This window comes from Microcaecilia unicolor, chromosome 3 (genome assembly GCF_901765095.1).
Source record: "Microcaecilia unicolor chromosome 3, aMicUni1.1, whole genome shotgun sequence".
Lineage (NCBI taxonomy): Eukaryota > Metazoa > Chordata > Amphibia > Gymnophiona > Siphonopidae > Microcaecilia > Microcaecilia unicolor.
In genome coordinates, this window is record NC_044033.1 from 307,672,175 (window position 1) to 307,696,174 (window position 24,000).

A 24,000-nucleotide genomic window follows, 5' to 3' on the forward strand; every position below is an offset into this window, starting at 1 on the left:
CTTCTTACCTACAAATGCACTCAGTCTGCTGCCCCTCACTACCTCTCTACCCTCATCTCCCCTTACGTTCCCGCCCGTAACCTCCGTTCACAGGATAAATCCCTCCTCTCAGTACCCTTCTCCACCACCGCCAACTCCAGGCTCCGCTCATTCTGCCTCGCCTCACCCTATGCTTGGAACAACCTTCCTGAACCCTTACGCCAAGCCCCCTCCCTGCCCGTCTTCAAGTCTTTGCTTAAAGCCCACCTCTTCAATGCTGCGTTCGGCACCTAACCCTTACCGTTCAGTGAATCCAGAATGCCCCAATTTGACTGCCCCTATCGGACCGACCGTTCACTTGTCTATTAGATTGTAAGCTCTTTGAGCAGGGACTGTCTCTCTTTGTTAAATTGTACAGCGCTGCGTAACCCTAGTAGCGCTCTAGAAATGTTAAGTAGTAGTAGTAGTACTTGTTTAGGAAATGTTCTGATAAGGTCTTTTAGCTGCTTTGAATAATCCTGTGTGGGGTCCTCAGTTAGTTTCCTGTAGTATTTATTGTCTGAGAGCTGTCTGTGCTCCTCTTCAATGTATTTTTGTGTGTTCATAATTACCACTGCGCCTCCTTTGTCTGCGGGTTTGATGATAATGCATTCATTAGTTTGTAGAGTTCTTATGGCTGCTGTTTCTGGTGGGGTAAGATTGTACAGAATTCTTTTTTGTTTGTTGGAAAGTTGTGATTTTACCTATGTAATTGTCCAGCTTGTAGTTTCTTTTCCATATTTTTTTTGTTTGATTTCTATTGTCTACTGTACCAAAACTGGAAATAAACAGAGATACAGAATAATAGAATTCAGTAACATCCAAAACTTAATTAACATTATAATTGTGTTTGCATTTGGATAATAACTGAGAAAATGCTGTTACGAAAACTGACTTGAAGAAGAAATAAAGTATATATCACAGAACTGGAAGATGTTGTCACATTTAGACTGACTCTGGACTTCTGCATGAAGGTAGCTCTGCTCTCATTATTTAATATCTTTATTTTAAATAGTAGTAATAAACAATAGTAAGTGCATTTTTATAGTATGCCACTGCATTCCACAAAACAAAGAAGCAAGTTCCTACAAACCATCTTTCTCTTTTGATCTATGGAGAAGACATTTTTTAAAATGTTCCCAGGTTTCAACCTAGTTCATGTTTAATGTGGGATATAACTGCCATAAATAAATAAATAGATACTGTGAATGAGCACCTGATTCTCATTTATTTTAGTGGCCCTTTACCTGGAGAGAAAAAAAAATCTCTGTACGAATATAAGACATGCTAGGGTGTCCCCTCCAAATGACACTGATTACGATTTATAACAAATTACTACTCCACCTATGAAACGTTATTCCGTTATTATATGTACATCCGTATGCTGCACAAGCTGGCATGTTTGAAAATATAAGTGAGATAAAATAAAATGTAAAATAAAATGCTACCAACAATAAACAACGACAGAGGGGATGCAGCAGCTCATAGATTTGTTTGCTTTGTTTTAAGTGTATGCAGAACGACGGCTGCGCGGGAAAATGGAAACATAGCTATCCTAAGTGGCTTCAATCTTTTGATGTCATACCGACCCTGTTCTCAATCAAACCTCCTTGGGATCAACTTACCGATTGACTCAAGGAGGTACTGAGGGAGGGAACATTCCCACAGTGACGCTCCAGGAGCAGCCAATGAGAGGACCGGGGCCGCGTTACGGAACGCGAGGGTCTTTGCAGGTGCTGGAGCGGCAGCTCAGGCCGGGTGTTGGGAAGTAGCTGGACAGGGGAGCCATGGTAACGGGTGGCTCGCGGTTGGTCTGAGTCACCAGAGAAAGAAGGCTCACTCGTGAAGGTAACGTGTTTTTTTTTTAAATCCTTTCAGTCAGTCCTTGCGATAGTCTCTCTCCTAGTGCTGTGTCCCTGTTTCTAGTGGCCGAGAAGGAGGACCTTGGCTCGGGCAGCCCATTAATCCTCAAAAAAAGGCATCTTCTCCCTCCCCCCCCTCATAGAAATGAGGCGCATTCATCTCTGCCTGACCCCTCGCTTCTTACCTTCTCAGCTCATTGCTTTAGAATGTGTTCAGTGTTGTTAGGGCCTGTTTAGTTCGTAATTAGTGTACAGAGTACGGGTTGTGTTCTTGCTGTGTGGTGCAATCCTGATGATTGCTCAGGAGTAGGCGATGAGTAGATTTACTTTTCTGGAATGATTTTTGACTAGATACTTGCCTGTTATTCTGTTCCAAAGTGTAAACAGGAATAACTGAGCACACTGGACAATGGGTCAGCTGACGTTTGTTTTCCCTTTGTAGGTGAACTGAAGATGCTTGGAATATTGGATTATAATAGTTGCTAGTTTACATCATTAGATATTGAAAGTCATGTGAAATGATGGCATATTAACACATTATGATGCTTTATAACTTACCTGTGTGGTCTCCTAGTACAAAATGAAAACCGAATTGTAACTATTAAACTGAGCAGAAATTAGCTTGAAAGTAGTGTAAAGTTACACAAGTGAAGTGTCTCCAAGGCCTAGGTCATAGGCAGGCAAGACTTAGCTTCAGGGGCATGACTTTATGTCAGTTTTTTGGTTCATGCTTCAGCAACCAGGGAGGTTTTAGGGGGAGGGTAGGATGGTGCATGGGCAGGCAAGACAAAAAGATGATTACGTCTGGCCCTAGGACGAGGACAGTGCAACATTTACATCAGCACTTGGGAGTTTATTCCTCCTTGCCATCTGTTTCCATAATAAGGGAACATAAGTCAGATTATTGGGATCAAAGCATGGCCACAGTTTTGTTTGAGAATATTCACACCTGAAACCAGTACACATGCACTGTTCCAAATAGTCTTCTGCTCTCTTAATGTCTGCAGTGAGGATCAAAGTTGTCCACTAATTCGGTGTGGCTAACTTTCAGCACTGCTGGGACCTGCACAGTGTTTACAGGTCTTCCTCCAGTGACTTCTCCACCATCCTACAGGAGTCCAAGGGGGTCAAACACCTGCCAGTCTGATAATTGTCAACTCACAACACATCTGTGAAGTTCCGATGGTACAGCTGGATAAATTTCCATCTCAAGTTGCTCATATTTTTCTCTCCCGTTTGCTCAGGTTTTCTGCCCCTGCTGCAACAAGTAATAGCTTTCAAACAACTTATATCATAACAATTCCATAGCGTCCCACAGATCAATCCAGAGACTTGTGGGTTATGTCCCTCTACCAGCAGGTGCAGATTTTGAAGATCCGTTCTTTGATTGGGAGCCAGTGCAGCTTTTCTCTGAGGGGTTTGGCACTTTTGAATCGTGTTTTACCAAATATCAATGTTAGACTTAGGGTAATTGAGGAGTCCTATAGTAACTAGGTATGAGTATCTGTACAGAGAAACCTGTTGCCCCTCTGGACCCATCTGTTAAAGGTCAGCTCAAAACATATTACTTAAAGGGCTGCCTGCTTTATTTTTCAAACTAAAGTATTTATACGCAAGGTGTGCACAAGAGCTTGAACTAACCAGGTCCACAAAATCATCTACGGCGTTGTCCCAGGATACATGATAGACCTTATAGATCTGCCTCCCAGAAACAGCACCGGATCATCACGAACGTACCTAAACCTCCATTACCCAAATTGCAAAGGACTGAAATACAAAACAACCTATGCATCTAGCTTCTCCTATATAAGCGCGAATGGAACGCCCTCCCAAAAGCTGTGAAAACAATCCACGATCACCTAAATTTCAGGAAATCACTAAAAACCAACCTGTTCAAGACGGCTTACCTTACCGATCCAACGTAAACACCCATACCGGCAACACAGCATAACCAATGATCGTACTGGACAATATACAACCTTCCCTATCCACAACCTTCTTGGTGACTGACTGAAACACACCGGCCTTATTCGATCACAATACAACCTTGTACTTGTTCTCTACCGGACTTGGCGAATCCCAGGAATAACATGTATAGAATGTTTGTACATTTGGGAAGCTTGCCAGGTGCCCTTGGCCTGGATTGGCCGCTGTCGTGGACAAGATGCTGGGCTCGATGGACCCTTGGTCTTTTCCCAGTATGGCATTACTTATGTACTTATGTACTTAACGCCTTTACGGTACTATGTAAGCCACATTAAGGAGTGGAGGAGTGGCTTAGTGGTTAGGGTGGTGGACTTCGGTCCTGAGGAACTGAGTTCAATTTCCACTTCAGGCACAGGCAGCTCCTTGTGACTCTGGGCAAGTCACTTAACCCTCCATTGCCCCATGTAAGCCGCATTGAGCCTGCCATGAGTGGGCAAGCACGGGGTACAAATGTAACAAAAAAAATAGGTGTGAAAATGTGGGGTAGAAATGTAACTAATAAAAATAAATAATACCAGCAGGTGGGGATAGAGAGAACTTCAGAGGTTTATTAGATGTGGTCATGTGCAGCCACCTCATCTTCAGTATTCTCTCTATCTACCAGGTGGATGGTCATAACCGTGCAACTCTGGATTGATTGGCTCCTGACCTGGTCCCCTGGGTCTACTCGAGCTTCTGTGGTCTGAGGTGTCCCGATCCTGGGTGCACACCTGGTGGTGCCAAGTCTCTCCCTTCCTCCCCCATCACATCCTTCTCTCTGCCTGCCCAGGGTTTGTGGTTCTCACTTCTCCTGACTTTAAAAAGAGTCTGAGGTTTCTTTTGCTCAGGCATCCTCTCCTGCCTTTAAAAAAAAAAAAAAAAGAAGAAGCTGTTTGAGTACTGTTTAAAAACAAAAACCCCCCAAAAAATTCCTCATTGATTCGTCCAGCGTAGCGAGCTGATGTCAGTTTGCAGTACCGGCTGAGGGGTGTGAGGACCGACTTGGCATGTGACAGCGATTCCTGAGAGAGTGAGTAGTCATTACCCTACCTGCGCTGGTGGGGGAGAGCAAAAGCAGCTCCCGTTTTGGGAGCCGATGGGCTGCTGCTGTTTCCTGTGCCGGAGCTCCACTGAACAGCCCCGACTCCGGGGAGCATTGTTCTCCTTCCCGGCTCATTTTAGCGGTTGCAAGGTAGCTGTTTTTTGGGTGCGCACCATCTTTCCTGCCGACGCCACATTGCAAGGTTGAAGTGCCGGCGCTCCCTTGGGGCCTGATTTGCCTGCGATTCTGTCAGTTTTATGCGGAGGCTTTTCAGAAGATGGTACTGGGGTGGATTGCTCCCAGCTTCTTCATATTTAAGGGCTTCCAAGAAGGAGGCCTGGGGCAGTTTGCAGACTCCTGTGGGAGTCTTCAGGTCTCCCACAGCTTTGAGTCTCTCGCAGCTTCCCAAGGGCGAGGTTGGAGGCCCAGTAGACCCGTCGGCTGTTCTGTGGCAGTGAGAGCCTTAAGCTGCAGCTTGGAAAGTACTGACTATGTGAAAGTTTTCTGGTGGACATTCCTGTGCCTTGCTAAGTGATTTGTGGTTTGGGTGTACCCTCTTATAGTTGTACTAAGAATATTTCTGGACCCTTCTTGAGGAGGTTCAGTGTGTGTGTACATCATTAATGAAGGGGAGAAAGGGATCAGGATTAGGGATCCAACTCTAGATTTTTCACTCTTTCCCGTTCTCAGAGCATGGCAGTACAGATTGTTTAGTTAGGCTTAGGGCTGTTGACTCCATGTTTCTGTTAGAAAAGTTACATTTTGAGGATAGTGTACTCCTCTCAGGTTTCTCAGTCTCCATGGTAATCCTGCACTCTCTGTGGTGGCCAAGTGGCTTTTGCTCTGTGTGCACTGTTTATATCAAATTAGTTTTATTCAGGAAGGTGGCTGGCCTTTCTGCCTGAAGGGTACAGGTTCTCTGGTTTATCCACCCCATTAGAAACTGTGGACTCGGCTGTGTTTCCAAAGGGGCATATTTTATTTTATTCTCTCTTCCGTAGTGTCCCACAGATCAATCCAGAGACTTGTGGATTGTGTCCCTCTACCAGCAGGTGGACATAGAGAGAACTTCAGAGGTTTACTATATGTGGTCATGTGCAGTCACCTTAACTTCAATTTCCTTGTCATCAAGCAGATGAAGCCATTACGTATGGGTTGTGTCCATCAACCAGCAGGGGGAGATAGAGAGCACTCAACTTTTCACAGTGCCTCATGGCCAGCCAGCTCCACTGCCTCTTCAGTATTCTCTATCTCCCCAAGCAGGGTGGCTGCAGCTTCTTCGAGCTCCATCAAAAATCTGCCTGGGGTGGCTCCTGGCTTGCCAGTTGTTAGCTGGGGTGTTAGAGGCTATAGCAGCTTCACTTTGAAGGCACATAGATTAGCCCTTTCCCTGCCTTACCCATGCCCCCGTGGATGTGGACATATTAGCTTGCTTTTCCCTGTCCTTTCCCACTCAGTGGATGCAGGCACATTGGTTCGCCTTTCCCTGCCTTTCCCACTCATCTGAGCCTCCGGAGTTCTTATTACCTCTGCTTTCCTCACAGCGTTAAAAAAAAAAAAAAAAATGGAACAGAGGTTTTCCTTTGATTCTTCTATGGGACCGGAGCTGTGATACTCGGTCCGGTGAGGTAAGATGTTTTCTAACTCCTCTGGGATGGGCCCGCGATTGGGGCGTTTTTGCCGCGAAACCGACATTTTGAATTTTCCCGCCGTTTTCGGCGATGGCTGCAGAGAATGTAAAGCGCTGTTCCCGGTGTGGCAAGCGCAAATCAGCAGCGGGGCTCTGTAAATCGTGCTGTACAGGTGTAAGAGCCGGCCCGAGCATGGCGAGCGATGATTCTTCCCGCTCAGAGCTGGCAGCGGACGCCATTTTGAATTCTCCGCATGGCGCGGCCTCCGTAGAGACGGAGAGCCCTGAGCCCGGTGGGGGGGGGGACCTCGAATTGAGGCTATTCAGGGAGCGGCTAGCCCCGGACGGGATCTAGGTGCCCAGGGCGAGTTTTTCTCCCCTGATTTTGTGTTGTTATTGCATAAAGCAAGCATGCTGAAAAGAGCTCTCCCTCAAGGGTCGTCTGAGGCCCCTTCTATTGTCCCCCCGGTGGATTCTGGCCTGGGACTGGCCGCTGAGGCTATTTTCCCTGATAATTGGCATAAAGAAAAGCGTAGAAGGGCTAATTCCCCTTCAGATTGTGGTGCACCTCCTTCCCCCCCCCCCCCCCCCCCCAATGGTCGGGCTGTGAGGATTCGGAGAGTTCTGGCAGGCCTTCGTGGTCTGAGGAGCCAGAGTCAGGTGCAGAATTACCACAGGATCTGGATGATCCCTCCGCGGTGAGGATTTTCCACAGTGATGAGCTGCCAACGCTTATTTCAGATGCCCTACAGGTCCTTTCTATTGAAGAGCCTGACAGTGGCACGGCCTCCTCTGTGAATCCTAGGATGGCTAGTACCAAAAAGCCTGCTCGAGCCTTTCCTTTGCATGACTCCATCCAAGAGCTTATTTCCGCTCAGTGGGCTGACCCCGAGGGACCTTTGAAAGTTTCCAGGGCTATGGGGCAATTATACCCTCTGCGTGAGGAGCATTTGGCTCGCTTTGCAATGCCTAAAGTAGATGCCCTAGTCACTGCGGTGACAAAGAGAACTACCCTCCCTGTGGAAGGAGGAGTTGCCCTGAAGGATATACAGGACCGTAGGCTGGAAGCAGCACTTAAACGGTCCTTTGAAAGTGCAGGTCTTACTGTTCGGGCGTCTGCATGCAGTTGTTATGCTGCTAGAGCCTGCCTGGCGTGGTTGCAACAGGCAGTGGAACAGCCCGGAGGGAGCGGAGCCCTTCTCGGATGTGGCTCCGCGGCTGGAGTCGGCCTTGTCCTTTTTGGCTAATGCCCTTTATGATATTGTCAGAGCTTCGGCTAAACAAATGGCAGTAGCAGTGGCGGCTCGCCGTCTTATTTGGCTACGACATTGGGCAGCGGACATGGCCTCTAAGCAAAGGTTGGTGAAGTTGCCCTTTCAAGGCCTTCTCGTATTTGGTGAGGAGTTTGAAAAAAAATTGTTAAAGGCCTGGGAGATCCTAAACCCCAGCGCTTGCCCGAAGATAGGCCGAGGCCTTCCTCCAAGGGCCAGGTGGTCCACTCCTCTTATAGACCTCACTTCTGTGAAGCTAGAAGGTACTGCCCGGGGCGTTCTGCTGGGTTCACTTCTCGTGCCCGTTTTTTTAGCAGAGGAACTCCTTTCGCTCGGACAAGCGTTCTGCAGCCACCGGCTCTAAGCCTGGAGTTCAGGGGCGACCCTCTCAATGATGGTGTGCCGGCCTCCTCCTCGCTTCCTGTCATCGGAGGACGTCTTTCCCTCTTTGCCGAGGAGTGGGCCAATATTTCCTCAGATCAGTGGGTTCTGGACCTGATCAGAGATGGCTAAAGAATAGAATTCAACGCCCCAGTAAGAGACGTGTTTGTGGAGTCCCGATGCGGTTCTGCCGCCAAACAGGCGGCGGTAGAGGAGACTTTGCAAGGTCTGATTCAGTTAGGGGCCGTGTCCCCGGTACCTCCCGCCGAACACGGCTACGGCCGATACTCCATCTACTTTGTGGTGCCGCAAAAAGGTGGGTCTTTTCGCCCTATTCTGGACTTAAAAGAATTAAACAAGTCCCTGAGAGTGCGGCATTTCCACGTGGAAACCCTGCGCTCCGTCATTGCTGCGGTACAGCCAGAAGAGTTTCTCACATCTCTAGACCTGAAAGAAGCTTACTTGCATATACCAATTTGGCCTCCGCACCAGAAGTTTTTGAGGTGTTGGGAAAACATTTCCAGTTCCGGGCCTTGCCTTTTGGCCTTGCCACAGCTCCCCGAACCTTTTCGAAGGTAATGGTGGTAGTAGCTGCTTTGCTCAGGCGAGAAGGTATCAGGCTTCACCCATACCTAGACGACTGGCTCATCAGAGCAGACTCTGTAACAGAGAGCTATGAAGCTACAGCCAGAGTGGTCTCAGTCCTTCAATCTGTAGGCTGGGTCGTCAATATGGCCAAAAGTCACCTGACCCCCTCGCAATCTCTAGAATATTTGGGGGCCAGGTTCGACACAGACTCGGGCTATGTATACCTACCCGAGCTAAGGCGGTGCAAGCTTCAGAATCAGGTCCGTCTGCTCCTGAGGATGCCCCGCCTGCGAGCTTGGGACATTGTCCAGCTGCTGGGATCGATGACAGCCACATTGGAAGTGGTGCCCTGGGCGAGAGCGCACCTGAGACCTCTACAGTATTCCCTACTTCAGAGATGGTCTCCAGTTTATCAGGATTATCAATGCAGACTTTCTTGGCTCCCTGCGGCCCGACTCAGCATGGAGTGGTGGCTCTCAGACAGCATGCTGCGGTGAGGAATGCTGCTGGTGCTCCCCGATTGGTGTCTAGTAGTGACAGATGCCAGCTTGAAGGGCTGGGGCGCACATTGCAAGGGGAAGCATGCCCAGGGTCTATGGACACCCGAGGAGTTGGAGTGGTCCATCAACCGCCTGGAGTTGAAAGCGGTGTTTCAGGTGCTTCTGGCCTTTCAAGTGACCCTGGAAGGATTGGCTGTCAGAGTGATGTCGGACAACACGACAGCAGTGGCCTACATAAATCGACAAGGCGGCACTCAGTGCAGAGCACTGGCCGCGCAGGCCGAACAAATTTGCCACTGGGCCGAGCTGCATCTTCAGTTTCTGTCGGCAGCTCACATTGCAGGTCAGAGCAACGTGCAAGCCGATTATCTAAGCAGGCATCAGATCGATCCAGCAGAATGGGAACTAGCAGACGAAGTATTCCTGCAGATATATGCCAAATGGGGCAAGCCCGTGATAGATCTTATGGCGACAAGTTCAAATGCCAAAGTCCCGTGCTTCTTCAGCAGACGGGGAGATCTTCGCTCTGCAGGGTTGGATGCCTTGACTCAGCCCTGGCCTCCGGGCCTACTATATGTGTTCTCTCCATGGCCCTTGATAGGGTGCGTGCTCCTGCGGATTCGGCTGCACCCAGGAGAAGTGGTCCTCATCGCCCCGGATTGGCCCAGGAGGCCTTGGTGTGCGGACCTCCGACAGATGCTAGTGGAGGCTCCCCTTCCTTTACCTCTGGTACCGAACCTGTTGTCACAGGGCCCGGTAGCCATGGAGGACGCCTGCCGCTTTGGTCTTATGGCATGGCGATTGAGAGGGCGCAATTGAGGGACAAAGGCTATTCAAACACAGTCATTTCCACTCTCCTGCAGGCCCGCAAGCGTTCCACGTCCGTAGTTTATGCCAGGATTTGGCGCCAGTTTGAGTTTTGGTGCGCTTCAAAAGCGATCACACCCATGCGGGCTCCTGTCTCGCCGATTCTGGACTTTTTGCAGGATGGTGTACAAATAGGCTTGGCCTATAATTCCCTGCAGGTGCAAGTGGCAGCGTTGGCCTCCCTTCATGGTAAGGTTGAAGGCGTGTCTTTAGCTGCTCATCCAGATGTGGCACGGTTTCTTAGTGGGGTGCTTCGGCTCCGGCCTTCCGTGTGAGAGCACCCTGTCCAGCTTGGAACCTGGGGCTAGTTTTGAAGGCCCTGCAGGCTTCTCCTTTTGAGCCGCTTCGGCGAGCATCGGAGAAAGATTTGACACTAAAGGCCGATTTTCTTGTGGCCATTACTTCGGCGAGACGGGTGTCAGAGCTCCAGGCGCTGTCCTGTAGAGACCCATTTCTGCAATTCTCAGAGTCCGGGGTCACGGTTCGGACCGTGCCTTCCTTCATGCCTAAGGTGGTTTCAGCATTTCACCTAAACCAGCCTATTTTCTTGCCCTCCTTTGATAAGGAGGAGTTTCCAGAATCTTTTGGGCAGTTGCACCTGTTGGATGTGCGCAGGACTCTGCTGCAGTATCTGCGAGTTACTATCTCTTTCAGGATCTATGATCATCTGTTTGTTTTGCTATCAGGTCCTCGCAGAGGGTCTCCAGCGTCTAAAGCCACTATTGCCCGCTGGCTCAAAGAAACTATCTTTTCAGCTTATCTGCTTGCCGGCCAGTCTCTTCCTGTAGCCTTTAAGGCGCATTCTACCAGAGCGATTTCTTCTTCTTGGGCTGAAACTGGAGCACTCTCTTGTCAAGAGATATGCAGTGCAGCAACATGGGCTTCTAAGCTCTCTTTTGCCCGACATTACAGGCTGGATGTGGCTGCTAGGAGGGATGCGCGTTTTGGAGCACAAGTGCTAGCGCGTGGTGTGACCTGTTCCCACCCTATATAGGGATTGCTTTGTTACATCCCATACGTAATGGCTTCATCTGCTTGATGACAAGGAAGGGAAAATTAGGTTCTTACCTTGGTAATTTTCTTTCCTTTAGTCATAGCAGATGAAGCCATGAGCCCTCCCTGTATGATTGTCTGTATGCTGAGAATCTGTTTCAGTTTCTGTTCTTGTTTCCTGAAGTTCCTTCCTTGGGAGAAAGTTGGAAAACAGTCTTCAGGATTCATGTTCACTTATAGGAGGATGAGTCCATTCCCTCCAGTTTATGTTTTGGAGGATGAGTTTATTCCCTCCAGGAGGTTGCGTGTATCCCCTCCAGTTATACAATAAGGAGGACGAGTTTATTCCCTCCAGGAGGATGTGTTCATTCCCTCCTTTTGAGTTCATGCCCTTGTTAAGGGGCCATCGTTCGCTGTGAGGAAAGTTCATGTTATTCCCATTGTGGTTTGCCATACTGCTTTGGAAGCTTCAAATACTGAAGAGGCAGTGGAGCTGGCTGGCCATGAGGCACTGTGAAAAGTTGAGTGCTCTCTATCTCCCCCTGCTGGTTGATGGACACAACCCATACGTAATGGCTTCATCTGCTATGACTAAAGGAAAGAAAGTTACCAAGGTAAGAACCTAATTTTCCCTTCTCCGTGGAGGATCTTGTGGATCAATGTGTGGACTTTGAAGTTTATTCGTTCTTTGCTAGGGAGCCAGTGGAGTTTTTCACGGAGTTGTGTTGCACTTTCAAATCGTGATTTACCAAAAATGAGTCTGGCTGCCATGTTTTGGGCAGTTTGGAGTTTTTTCAGGATTTGGGCTTTACAACCAATGAAGATGCTGTTGCAGTAGTCAGCGTGGGTGAGTACTGTGGATTGTACCAGATTGCGGAAAGGTTTTTTGGGGAGGAATGGTTTTATTCTTTTCAGTACCCACATCATGTTGAACATCTTCTTTGTCATGGATTTTGTGTGAGTTTCTAGCGTTAGGAGGTTGTCTAACGTTACTCCTAGGATTTTTAGATTGTCAGATATTGGGATTGTGATGTCAGGGGTGATGAGGGTGGTTGGGAGTAGAATGGAGTGTCTTGATGAGAGGATTAAGCATTGGGTTTTTTCTTTATTCAATTTCATTTTGAAGGCATTGGCCCAGAAGGCTAAGATGTTCATGCCAGTGATTATTTTTTCAGATATTTCTGCAAGGTTGGATTGGAAAGGGATGAATATGGTGACGTCATCTGCATAGATGAAGGGATTTAGACCAGCTTTGGATAGGGATTTAGCCAGAGGGATCATCATAAGATTGAAGAGGATCGGGGATAGTTGAAAGGAAACCAGAGTGAGGGGGCATAGTGTGAAATGAAAAGACATAAGAGTAACCTAGGAAATAGTACTTCACGTAAAGTGTGGTGAATACGTGGAGCAGCTTCCCGGTGGAGGAGGAGGACTATATTTGAATTCAAGAAAGCTTGGGACAAGTACATAGGACCTCTAAGGCACTAGTTCTCAACCCAGTCCTCAGGATGCAGACAGGTTTTCAGGATATCCACAATGAATATGTGCGAGTTAGAGTTGCATGAACTGGTCTAAGGTAGAGGAATGGATAATAGATGGTATGGGTAGGTAGACTAGATAGGCTGCATGATCTTTTTGAGTTCATTGCAGAAAAAAGGCCCCACCTACAGACAACCTAAAACTTAGATCTATTTAAACCCACTGTAACTGCATTGTTTCTTCACTGATCTAATGAAGCAAGGATATCTCTTGTCAAAGATTTGTTAAGTTCAATAAAAAGGCATCAACAACAACTTTTATTTTCAATATATTTCTATGCATAAACCACTGTTACATGTGGAAATACCTTTCAAAATTACTCCTTTAAGCCTCTGTTAGAATGCTATTATAAGCAAGCACTTTCTGTAATTTTTTTCACTGCTTAACTAAAATACTTTTGGGAGGCATATCCTGGTAGCTTTACAGATGTTTATACCTGTCTGCAGATCAAGTTCCCCTAAAGAGGGTACAATTATGTTAAGTACAAACTATAATCCTCAAGTAAATTACACTATCAGCAGCCATGATTTTTATAGCTCATTTCATCTTAGTGTGCCAGAAGCTATTAAAGATGGCCATTATAAAAAGTAAGTAAAACTCACTATGGTACAACAATACTACTACTCCAGAAGAATGAATTACTCAAATGGATATTTCCTGCTGTCCTAATGGTGGCCTTCAGACAAACAGCCAGCCAATCTGAAGCAAAAGTTATTGAAAAGCAAGTTTCCAAGACAATCTTAAAGAGAGAATGATGCAAGCGCTGCAATATACCAGACTTCAAATTGAGCCAGCACATATCATAGGACCCCACAGTTACACATGTAGGACATAAAGAGGATCTTACTCATTCTTCTCCTCTTAAGGTAGAATATATTGTTCAGTGCAGAAAATGTTCAAAACATAAAAACAGTTTGTATAGATATCACATAAGATACAGATAAAATATTTTTTACTCCTGGGGCACTTCTGCAGAACTGCAAAATGCAGAATTACCCTCGTAAGAACAAAAGAATAGCCATACTGGGTCAGGCCAATTATCCATGTATCCCAGTATTGTGCTTCCAGCAGGTCACAAGTACCTGGTAGAAACCCAAATAGTAGCAACATTCCATGCTACCAATCCCAGGGCAAGCAGTGGCTTCCCCCATGCCTGTCTCAATAGCAGACTATGAACTTTTCCTCCAGGAGCTTGTACGAATCTTTTTTTTTTTTTTTTTTTTTTTTTTTAAACCTAGAAATGCTAACCACTGTTATCAAATCCTCCAGCAATGAGTTCCAGAGTTTAACTATTCATTGAGTGAAAAATATTTCCTCCTATTAAAAGTATTTCCATGTAATTTAATTGAGTGTCCTATTCTTTGTAACTTTGAAAGAGTGAAAATCAATTCACTTTTACCTGTTCTACACCACTCAGGATTTTGTAGACCTCAATCAAATCCTGCCTCAGCTGTCTCTCTTCCAAGCTAAAGAGCCCTAACTTCTTTAGCCTTTCCTCATATGAGAGGAGTTCCATCCCTTTTATCATTTTGGTTTTTCTTTGAACCTTTTCTTTTTTTCAGATATGGTGACCAGAACTGAACACAGTACTCTACTACTACTACTATTTATCATTTCTATAGCGCTACAAGGCATATGCAGCGCTGTACACCATACACAAAAATACAGTCCCTGCTCAAAGAGCTTACAATCTAGATAAGACAGGTAAACAGAACGATTAAGGGTAAGGGAATAAATAGGTGAGGATAAAGGACAGGGCAAGTGAGTAGTGGTTAGCTCAAGGTGAGGTACCACCATGGAGTGATACAGAGGCATTATAATAATCTTGGTCTTATTTACCATCCCATTCCTAATGATTCCTAGCATCATGTTTGGTTTTTGCTGCCACTGCACACTGCATTATCTACACCTAGATCTTTTTCTTGGGTGCTGACTTCTAAGGTGGACCCTTGCATCGGATAACTATAATTTGGATTATTATGTGTTTTTTACAATTATGAATGATGTGTGTCATCTGCAGATTTAATTGCCTCACATTTATAAATATGTTAAATAGCATCAGTCCTAGTACAGATCCCTGCAGCACTCCGCTATTCACCCTCCTCCATTAAGAAAAATGGCTATTTAACCCTACCCACTGTTTTCTGTCCAATAACCAGTTCCTAATCCAAAAAAGGACATTGCCTCCTAGCCCATAACTTAAAAAAAATTTCTCAAGAGTGTCTCCTGAGGAACTTTGTTAAAAGCTTTCTGAAAGTCTAGATACACTGTATCAACCGGCTCACCTTTTATCCACATTTGTTCTCGCAGTCAAAGAAATGAAACAAATTGGTAAGACTTCCTTGGCTGAACCCATGCTGTCTCTGTCCCATTAAGCCATGTTTGTCTATGTGTTCCATAATTTTATAATAGTTTCCCCTATTTTGCTCGGCACTGATGTCAGGCTTATCGGTCTGTAATTTCTCGGATCACCCCTGGAATGCGTTTTAAAAATCAGCGTTATATTGGCCACTTCCAATCTTCAGTTACTACGGACAATTTTAACGACAGGTACAGATCACTAACAGCAGATCAGCAATTTCATGTTTGAGTTCTTTGTACCACAAGGTGTATACCATCCTGTCCAGGTGATTTACTACTGTTGTACCGAGCCAAATCAACAACTTCAACTTCAAGGTTCACCAAAAATTTCTTTCGGTTCCTCTGCATCGCTACCCTTAAATGTTTTCCAGTATAGGTAGATCTCTTGCATCTTTTTCCATAAAGATCGAAGCAAAGAATTCAGTCTCTCCACTATGGCCTTGTCCTCCCTGAGTGCCCCTTTTGTTCCTTCATGATCTAATTGTCCCGTGGATTACCTCACAGTCTTTCTGCTTCTGAGGTACCTGAAAAAGTTGTTACTATGTTTTTTCTTCATATTCTTTTATCCTTCTTTTATCAATGCTTTGCATCTAGCTTGCCAGTGCTTATGCTGCTTCTTAGTTTCTTCATTCATATCCGTTTTCCATTCTTTGAAGGATGTTCTTTTGGCTCTAATAGCCTCTTTCACTTCACCTTTTAACCATGCTGGCTGTCATTTGCTCTTTTTTTCCCCACCTTTAAATATGTGTAATACATCTGATCTGGGCTTCCACTATGGTATTTTTAAACAACGTCCATGTGTGATTTTAAAGTCCTAACCTTTGTGGATGAACCTTTTTTAGCTTCTTTATAACCAGTTTCCTCGTTTTATAGTAGTTGCTCTTTTGAAAATTAAATGCTGCTATAGTAGATTTCCTTAGTAACTTCACTCCAGATATCAGCTCAGATTTATCATGTTATGATCACTGTTTCACGGTGGACCCAGCACCGTTACTTCTCATACTATGTCCTGCATTCCACTAAGGACTAGATCTAAAATAGCTCCCCCTCTTTTTGGTTCTTGGCTAGTTGCTCCAAGAAGTATTCCTTTATTACATCTAGGAATTTTATCTCCCTGGTGCTACCTGATATAATCCAGACAATATTGGGGTAATTGAAATCGCCCATTATTATACTGTTGCCCAGTTGTCAGCTTTTCTAATTTCTGTAAATATTTCTTCATATGTCCTGTTCTGGCAGACGGTAGTACAGCTTTACCAGTATACTTCTTCCCTTCACACATGGAATTTCCATCCATAAGTATTCCACGCTATGTTTCAGGCAGAATGTTTATTTTGTTGGACTCAGTTCCCTCTTTTAACATATAGTGCAACCCCTCTCCAAATTTAATCTATCATTGTGGCCCCCGGTGAAAGCCAGGATATACTTCAAAATAACTGTCCTTGTTTTCCAGATGCTATACAGAACAACCCCCACTTCATGGGTTCTCTAATTGATCTTCCTCTAAGGAATGCCTTGAGGGGATCGCAGATCTTCTTACTCCATTTCCCTAATTGGAAGGGAATACTGTACAAATCCATACATGTTATGGGGTTGTCATACCTTGCAACAAAGACATGAAACCGCTACCAGTAGTTATGAGGCAGATAATAGACTGCTGACAGAAACAAAAAAAAAAGGCAAAGATCTGCCACAGAAATAGCAAATCAAAAGAAAAAAAGCAGATCAAAAAGACAAAAAAAATAGAACAGGAGGGTAACAGAAGATGTGGTTTATTATAAGTTACCCGACATGGCCACGTTTCGCCCTCAGGCTGCGTCAGGGGTAAAAAAAAACTACAAAATAAAAATACATAATGAATAAAACATAAACATCACATTGTATATTTGATAATAAAACATATCTTAAAAACACTATCACATCATATAAAATAAAACAGATTAAATCTAAAAACATAATACAAGAAAATACAATAATACAATAAAATATACTATTAAATCAATATCAGTTTAAAAACATTCAGATTAAATATGCATGCAATAAAATAATAATTTTAATACAAGACATGCTATCAACAAAAAATAATAATACATGTTACGGGGTTGTCATACCTTGCAACAAAGACATGAAATGGCTACCAATAGTTATGAGGCAGATAATAGACTGCCTACTATTTTGTAAAAAGCTTGAATGAATTTTATTTAATTCAGATATTTATAAACTGCACTATCTGCACATTCTAAGTGGTATACATAGTCAACATTCCTAAAACAAAAACATTTAGAAGATAATCAGAAAATATTCAATAAACATAACAACAAGCAATAAATATAATCAGCTCTGGGTGAAATTGACTCACTGGACTTATTTCCTTGAAAAAATGTTTTGATCTGTTGCTCTAAAAACTAGCATTGGGCACTCAGGATGAACTGTGGAAGAGTGGTTGGGAGGTAAAGACATTTCTTCTTTGTACCTTTTTAGTTAGGTAAGTAAAAGTCTGCATTTTATCTGATACCCCCTCCCTCACTCCATCAAAACAGTAATCGTCACAAATCCAGTATAATACTACTCAAATCACTTCCCTGAGGTCTCTAAGCTTTTTATGCCATATGCATCCTAGTCTGCCTCCTTAAGTTTCAGGTGACAGCCTGCTTGGTGGCACATGGCAGGTTCTTTGCTTAAATCCACAAAGCAGGAGAAGCCTTGGAAAGCTTCAATGATTTCACCTCCTTTTTGAAACAGAAACTAGGAAGGCAAATGGGTATGTTGATTATTCTCTTTGTTCTAATTGTATTATTGAATTAAAAAAAACCCCAAACCTTTAAAGATGATCAGTTGACTTTTTATTCAACATGTAATTTATTATTATTATTATTTATTGTAATATATAGGTAACTACTTGGGGCCCTGTTTACTAAGGTGCGCTAGCGTTTTTAGCATGTGCACAAAATTAGTGTACGCTGACTGTGTAGGTGCCCTTAGGAATATTATGGATGTCTACACAGCGCGCGCTAAAAGCACTAATGCGCCTCTAGGTTGGCTTAGTAAACGGGGCCCCTAGTTTCTTACAGAAGGTGTGTTTTGAATATAGTTTATTTGGTGTGGGAATCAGAATGGATGTAACTTGATGAATGGTGGCTGCAGTGTCTTTCGTGTTTTGTTTTTTTGAGAAGAGGAGCCAGCTTCACATTTTGTATGTATCTAACGTTTGATTATGTTTCATTCAGTTTACTGTAAAGTTGTATAGAAAGAGCATATGTTAATTATAAAAAAAACATTAATGGATCACATTTAAGACTTGATTATTTTCTGTCATCTTTTAAAGGAAACATAAGAATTTAGAATACTTTTTTTTTTTTTTTGCTTGTGTGTGTGCCTGACTTATAAACCTGCACTGTCATCCATAGGATAGGATGAAAGGCATGCATTGTAGTGTTTTGTCCTTAGTGGCACAGAACAATGGAGGTACTATCTACCTGGAGGCGGTGGGTTGAGGTGCTACTTGGCCCTTTTTCTAGGGGAGCCCTGCAAGTACTTGGTAATATTGCTAGGTTGGAATTAATTCCATTGCATGCTGTGAAGAGACATAGGAAGGTTACTTTTCAAAGTGCTGTGCAACAGAATGCTTTTAGAAAGTTGTTTCCAGAACCTATGAAAACTTATTTCAACTAAATGTAAGTTTTGCAGATTTTTTTAAGAGGATCTTTTACTAAGGTGCACTAAAATTTTTAACTTGAGCTAGAAATCAGCTGGTGCTAAACACTGAGACGCCCATAGGAATATAATGGGCATCTCAGCATTTAGCGCCAGCTGTTTTCTAGTGCAAGCTAAAAACGCTAGCGTGCCTACTAAAAGACTCCCTAAATCCTTTTATGTTGCTATCTCCCTCTGTGCTCTGTAGAATTCCTTACCACAGTGAGCAGGAATCGAAGGGCTTCTTTAAGTTCATAGAAAGTTGGTAGGCAGCCACCTTACTTTGTTTCTTAATCCCCTCCCCCCCTCTGTATAAGAGGGTGACCTCAAGGATGCTAGGTGTAGAAGAATAATAGAACTTTCTATGCTGTTGCTCTGTATAAACAGTACAATTGTATGTGCAGTTGTTTTGGGTGTTTTTGGAATATTTTTTTTTTTGTTTGTGTGCATGTTGTCGAGTGGCACAGAAAACCCAAGTGTCACTGTTTCAAGCATCTCTCTGATGTTGACTGTGAAAAAGGGTATGGCTGAATATTGATCTAGTTTGTTTACTTCTTGTGGTTTTCAGCTTGACAAATAGATTTGTTAGATTTGGGGTAATAATACAGCACATTAACCAATTCTGACTTACTGATATGATGTGTGTGATGTCTGTACTTCACCACAGATGAGCTGTCTCTTTATTTATGTTTAAATCTTTTTTATTAAACTTATATAACAAGCAACATATTACAAGACCTTGAAGAAAACACCAAATTATGTGCGATAATTGTCAATATATGAATACGGTAATAACAATCATTTTTTGTTTTCTCCCATTACCCCCCCCCCCCCCCCTTTACTTCCCATATCTCCAATATAATTTTACACATTTAGAAGGTAACTCCGGGCCACAGAGGTAAGTGTGTTCCAAAAGGGTGCCCATATTGTCTAACTCCTCTCCTGCACTAGAGTCCATATCTACCACACCCAGTCGTTCCATACGCAACAAATAAATCATCTGTCCCCTCCATTTGGAAATGGTAGGGTCACTACAAGACAGCCATTCTTGTAAAATAACATGTCTTGCCACTATAATGGCTTTGTTGGCAAAGGCCTTATAGCCCTTCGGAGCAGGGCGTTCCAGCGCCAGTTTCCCAAAGAGCATTGTGGGTTCACATGTCCATGCTCTATTCCACAACCTTGATATGTATTGTACTAACTGTTTCCAAAATCTCAAAGTCCCAGGACATGTCCAAAACATGTGTCGTAGAGTCGCTCCACTGCATCCACATTTTAAGCAGGCTCCCCATGGTGACGCTCCCATGTGAAATGCCCGTCTTGGTGATATATACATCCTGAATACAAATTTATATTGCTGCTCCCTATATGTGACCCATTGTGATCTTTTCTGGAACGTTCTGACATAAGACTTGAGCAGGTCAATTGTTATTTTGTCACTTAAATCCTGTTGCCATTGGCCTTCCAATTTTACATAGTCTGGTTCAGGTATTGCATCTCTAATATGTCTGTGGAAGAATGTCAATGGAACCTTGCCCTGCGCTTCTAATGAAAAGGCCGAGGAGAGTTCCTCTTGTACATCCTCCGTTAATGAATCCCATGGCAACGAAGCTATGAAATGTCGCAATTGTACATAGTGAAACAGTTCTTTATCCAACAAAGTAAATTTGTTTCCTTGCTGTTTATCTGGTCCGATATCCAATACAGACGACTTTGCCAAATTTAATTTAAAACCAGAATATGAACCAAATTGTGTGATCTCTTTCAAGAGTGCGGGCAGTGATTTATCTGGGTCCGTTATGACCAACAACAAATCATCTGCATATGCCAAAACTTTTATTTCTTGGTTTACCAACCTCACCCCCGCTATCTCCGGTTTTTTCATCAGTGTCCTAAGCAATGGTTCTAGGGTAATTACAAACAGCAAAGGTGATAGCGGACATCCTTGCCTCATCCCTTTGCCAATTACAAACTCATCTTAGCTCAACCCATTAAGTATCACCCTGGCCTGTGGGCTATTATAAAGTGTCTTTACTGCCTGCAGATACCACCCCTCTATTCCAATGGCCGCCAATGTGGAGAACAAGAAATCCCATCGCACTTGATCAAATGCTTTTTCAGCGTCAAGGCTTATAACCATTGCTGGGCCTCCCCCCTCCCCACAAGCGGCCATAGCTAGCAGCAAACGTTTAACATTATGGGTTGCCTGCCTGCGTCTTACAAATCCAACTTGCTCAGAGCTTATCAGCCTCGGGAGAACCTGGGCCAACCTTTCTGCCAAAATTTTTGCCAGCAGCTTGACATCTAAATTTAATAAGGAGATCGGTCTGTAAGAACCAACCTCCTCCACTGGTCTCCCAGGTTTTGGTATTAATGTTATCAACGCCATATTTGTATGTTGTGGAAATGCCCCTTGTTCGATCACCTGTCCATAGTAATCCAGCAGTGCCCCCAAAGCCTCCAGGGGAAGCATCTTGTAGTATTCCCCAGTAAATCCATCCGGTCCGGGGGCAGAATGCTGTTTAAGGCCTTTAATTGCCCCCTGGAGTTCTTGCAAAGTCAACCCTTCTATTTCAACTGGAGTCAGCAAAGGCAGGCCAGCCTGCTGCAGGTATTCCGAAGCTGCTTTGGGTAATGGCCCATGCTCCCCTGAGTACAAGGTAGTGAAGTATTCTGTGAAAGCCTTTCCTATATCCTTACAGTCTGTAATGGGCATCTTATCTTTACCTTTTATATTTAAATCTGTTTATTCTGGAACAAGACATATTGTGACACATCAACTAGATACATCCACTACTTCAACCGTACATCATTGCAATGGTTACCGAATTTCCAGCTGTCTATACAATAATCATCCTGCTCCATACATTTTCCTTTTTTCCCCCCTTCCTCTATCTCCCCTTTCCCCCCCAATCCCTCCCTATCCCTCCCTCCCGTCTTCCCATACCCTCCGAGACTACTTTACACAGTATTTCTCTATCCTCCCTCCGTAACATTATTTTAGATTATTATAAATTATCATAGATTCAACAAATGTCCCCGTGCTGCTGGTGTTAGTGTTTGCCAGAATGGTGCCCATCTACGTTCAAACTGCTGTCCTCTTTTATTGTCCAAGTGGACTACATCAATTCTCTCCATTCTCATTAACATTATCATCTGAGATCTCCATTGTTGTAATGTTGGAGCCTTTGATGCCATCCATTCCAGCAGGATCACCTTTTTGGCTGCAATGACCGCCCTGTTTGTAAATTCTTTAAGTCCTTTGGGTTTTGGGGCCACAACTTTAACGTGGCCGAATAATAATTTGTAATCCAGAAGCCAGCGAGTGCCCCACATCTGTGATATATTTGCTAACAGCTGTCTCCAAAATTTTGCAATATGCGGGCATGTTCAGAACATATGTCCCAACGTGGCCCCTACATGATTGCATTTAGGGCATTCCCCTGCCGGGGACAATCCCATGTGGAATGCCCGTCTGGGGGCTATATGCATTCGGACTGCAAACTTATATTGTAGTTCCCAGCACCAAACAAAGCCTGTAGATTTCTTCAAGTTCAGAACATGAATTTTGAAGATGTCTGTTGGTATGGTCGCCCCTAGTTCATCTGACCAGGCCTGAGCTAGCCTTTCATAAGGCAGCTCTGCTGCAGTGTCCCGGATGTGTCTATGATATAGCGACAAGGGAACCTTTTGTTGGGCAGATAAGGAATATGCTGCGGCCAGTTCTTCTTGTACATCTTCAGCCAAATTCTGCCATTTTAAGCTGTCAATATAGTGTTTCAACTGACCATAATGAAAGAGATCTGCATTTGGGAGAGAATATTTGTCTTGCAGTTCCTTAAAGGGCATCAAGCGTCCCCGTTCGTTTATGATCTGGTACACATATTGTATTCCTCGCTGTTGCCATCTCTTGAAGATCTGATACATATCTCCTGCTGGGAAAGCTGGGTTTCTTGTTATGGATATGAATGGAGTTGCTCCCGCGTTGAATCTATGGAGTTTGCAGACCCATCGCCAAACTTTCTTTGCTGTAGGCATTATCATTGATCGTCCAAGTTCATAAGGCAGGGTTCCTCCTGTTTCATGTAGTATACAACTAAAATGTACATTGTCCGTCAAAGCTAACTCCAGTGACACATCAACTAGATACATCCACTACTTCAACCGTACATCATTGCAATGGTTACCGAATTTCCAGCTGTCTATACAATAATCATCCTGCTCCATACATTTTCCTTTTTTCCCCCCTTCCTCTATCTCCCCTTTCCCCCCCAATCCCTCCCTATCCCTTCCTCCCGTCTTCCCATACCCTCCGAGACTACTTTACACAGTAAAGTCAAAGCTAACTCCAGTGACGTATCCGAGAAATCTTGCGTGTTCCTATACCAATCTGCTATGTGTCTCATCCCACTTGCAATTGTCATTTGTCTAATGCTTAGAAGGCCTAAGCCTCCATATTCAACAGGCACTTGTAATGTCCTCAAAGGGAGCCTCGCCTTTTTCCCATTCCACAGAAACTTTTGCAATTGCCTGTTAAGTTCCCTCTCATCCCTATGTTTCAAGTATAACGGCAGAACCTGAAATACATATAACCAGCGGGGTACTATTGCCATATTATATAAGGCAATTCTGCCCATCAATGATAGTGGGTATCCCTGCCATGTAGTCAGTCTGTCTTTTGTGTCTCGTAGTAGCTTTTGGACGTTACTATCATAAAGATGGCTCAAGTTCTGTGAGATATATACTCCTAAGTATTTCAGAGGCACCCCCTCTGGTAATACTGGTATCTCCCCTCCTCCCCCTTCAGGTGGCATCCCATATACTAGAAGTGCCTGTGACTTCTGTCTATTCAGCACAAACCCGGAGAGCCTCCCGTAGGATTCTATCTCTTGTAATAGTGCCGGTATTGAGGATCTAGAGTTTTTAAGAAGAACTAATAAGTCATCTGCGAATGCTAATGTTTTGATTGTGGTATCTCCTACTTCTACTCCCATGATGTCTGTCCTGAGGCATAGTCTCCTTAACAGTGGTTCTAGGGACAAGATAAATAAAAGTGGTGAGAGCGGACAACCTTGGCGTGTCCCCCTAGCTATATTGAATGATGGTGTTTTTATCCCATTAACTAACACTGCAGCTGTTGGATCCGTATATAATACTTGAAGTGCCCGAACAAACCAGCCCTGAAATCCCATAGTCTGTAGGGTTGCAAACAGGTAATCCCAGTGCAGCTTGTCAAAAGCTTTTTCTGCATCCAGGCTGATTGCCAAGGATTGTTGTTCAGATCTCTGGC

The 24,000-nt window shown here is 44.2% G+C and overlaps 1 protein-coding gene across 1 annotated transcript in view; it reads left to right on the top strand.

The window, feature by feature from the left end:
- Positions 1 to 1,686: 1,686 nt before the first annotated feature.
- The window catches only part of SLC11A2 (solute carrier family 11 member 2), a 319,640-nt gene continuing 297,326 nt past the window's right edge, over positions 1,687 to 24,000 (top strand). Inside the window, exon 1 of the mRNA XM_030198289.1 lies at positions 1,687 to 1,866. The gene's annotated coding sequence lies outside the window, so the exon portion shown is untranslated. The remainder of the gene's footprint in view (positions 1,867 to 24,000) is intronic.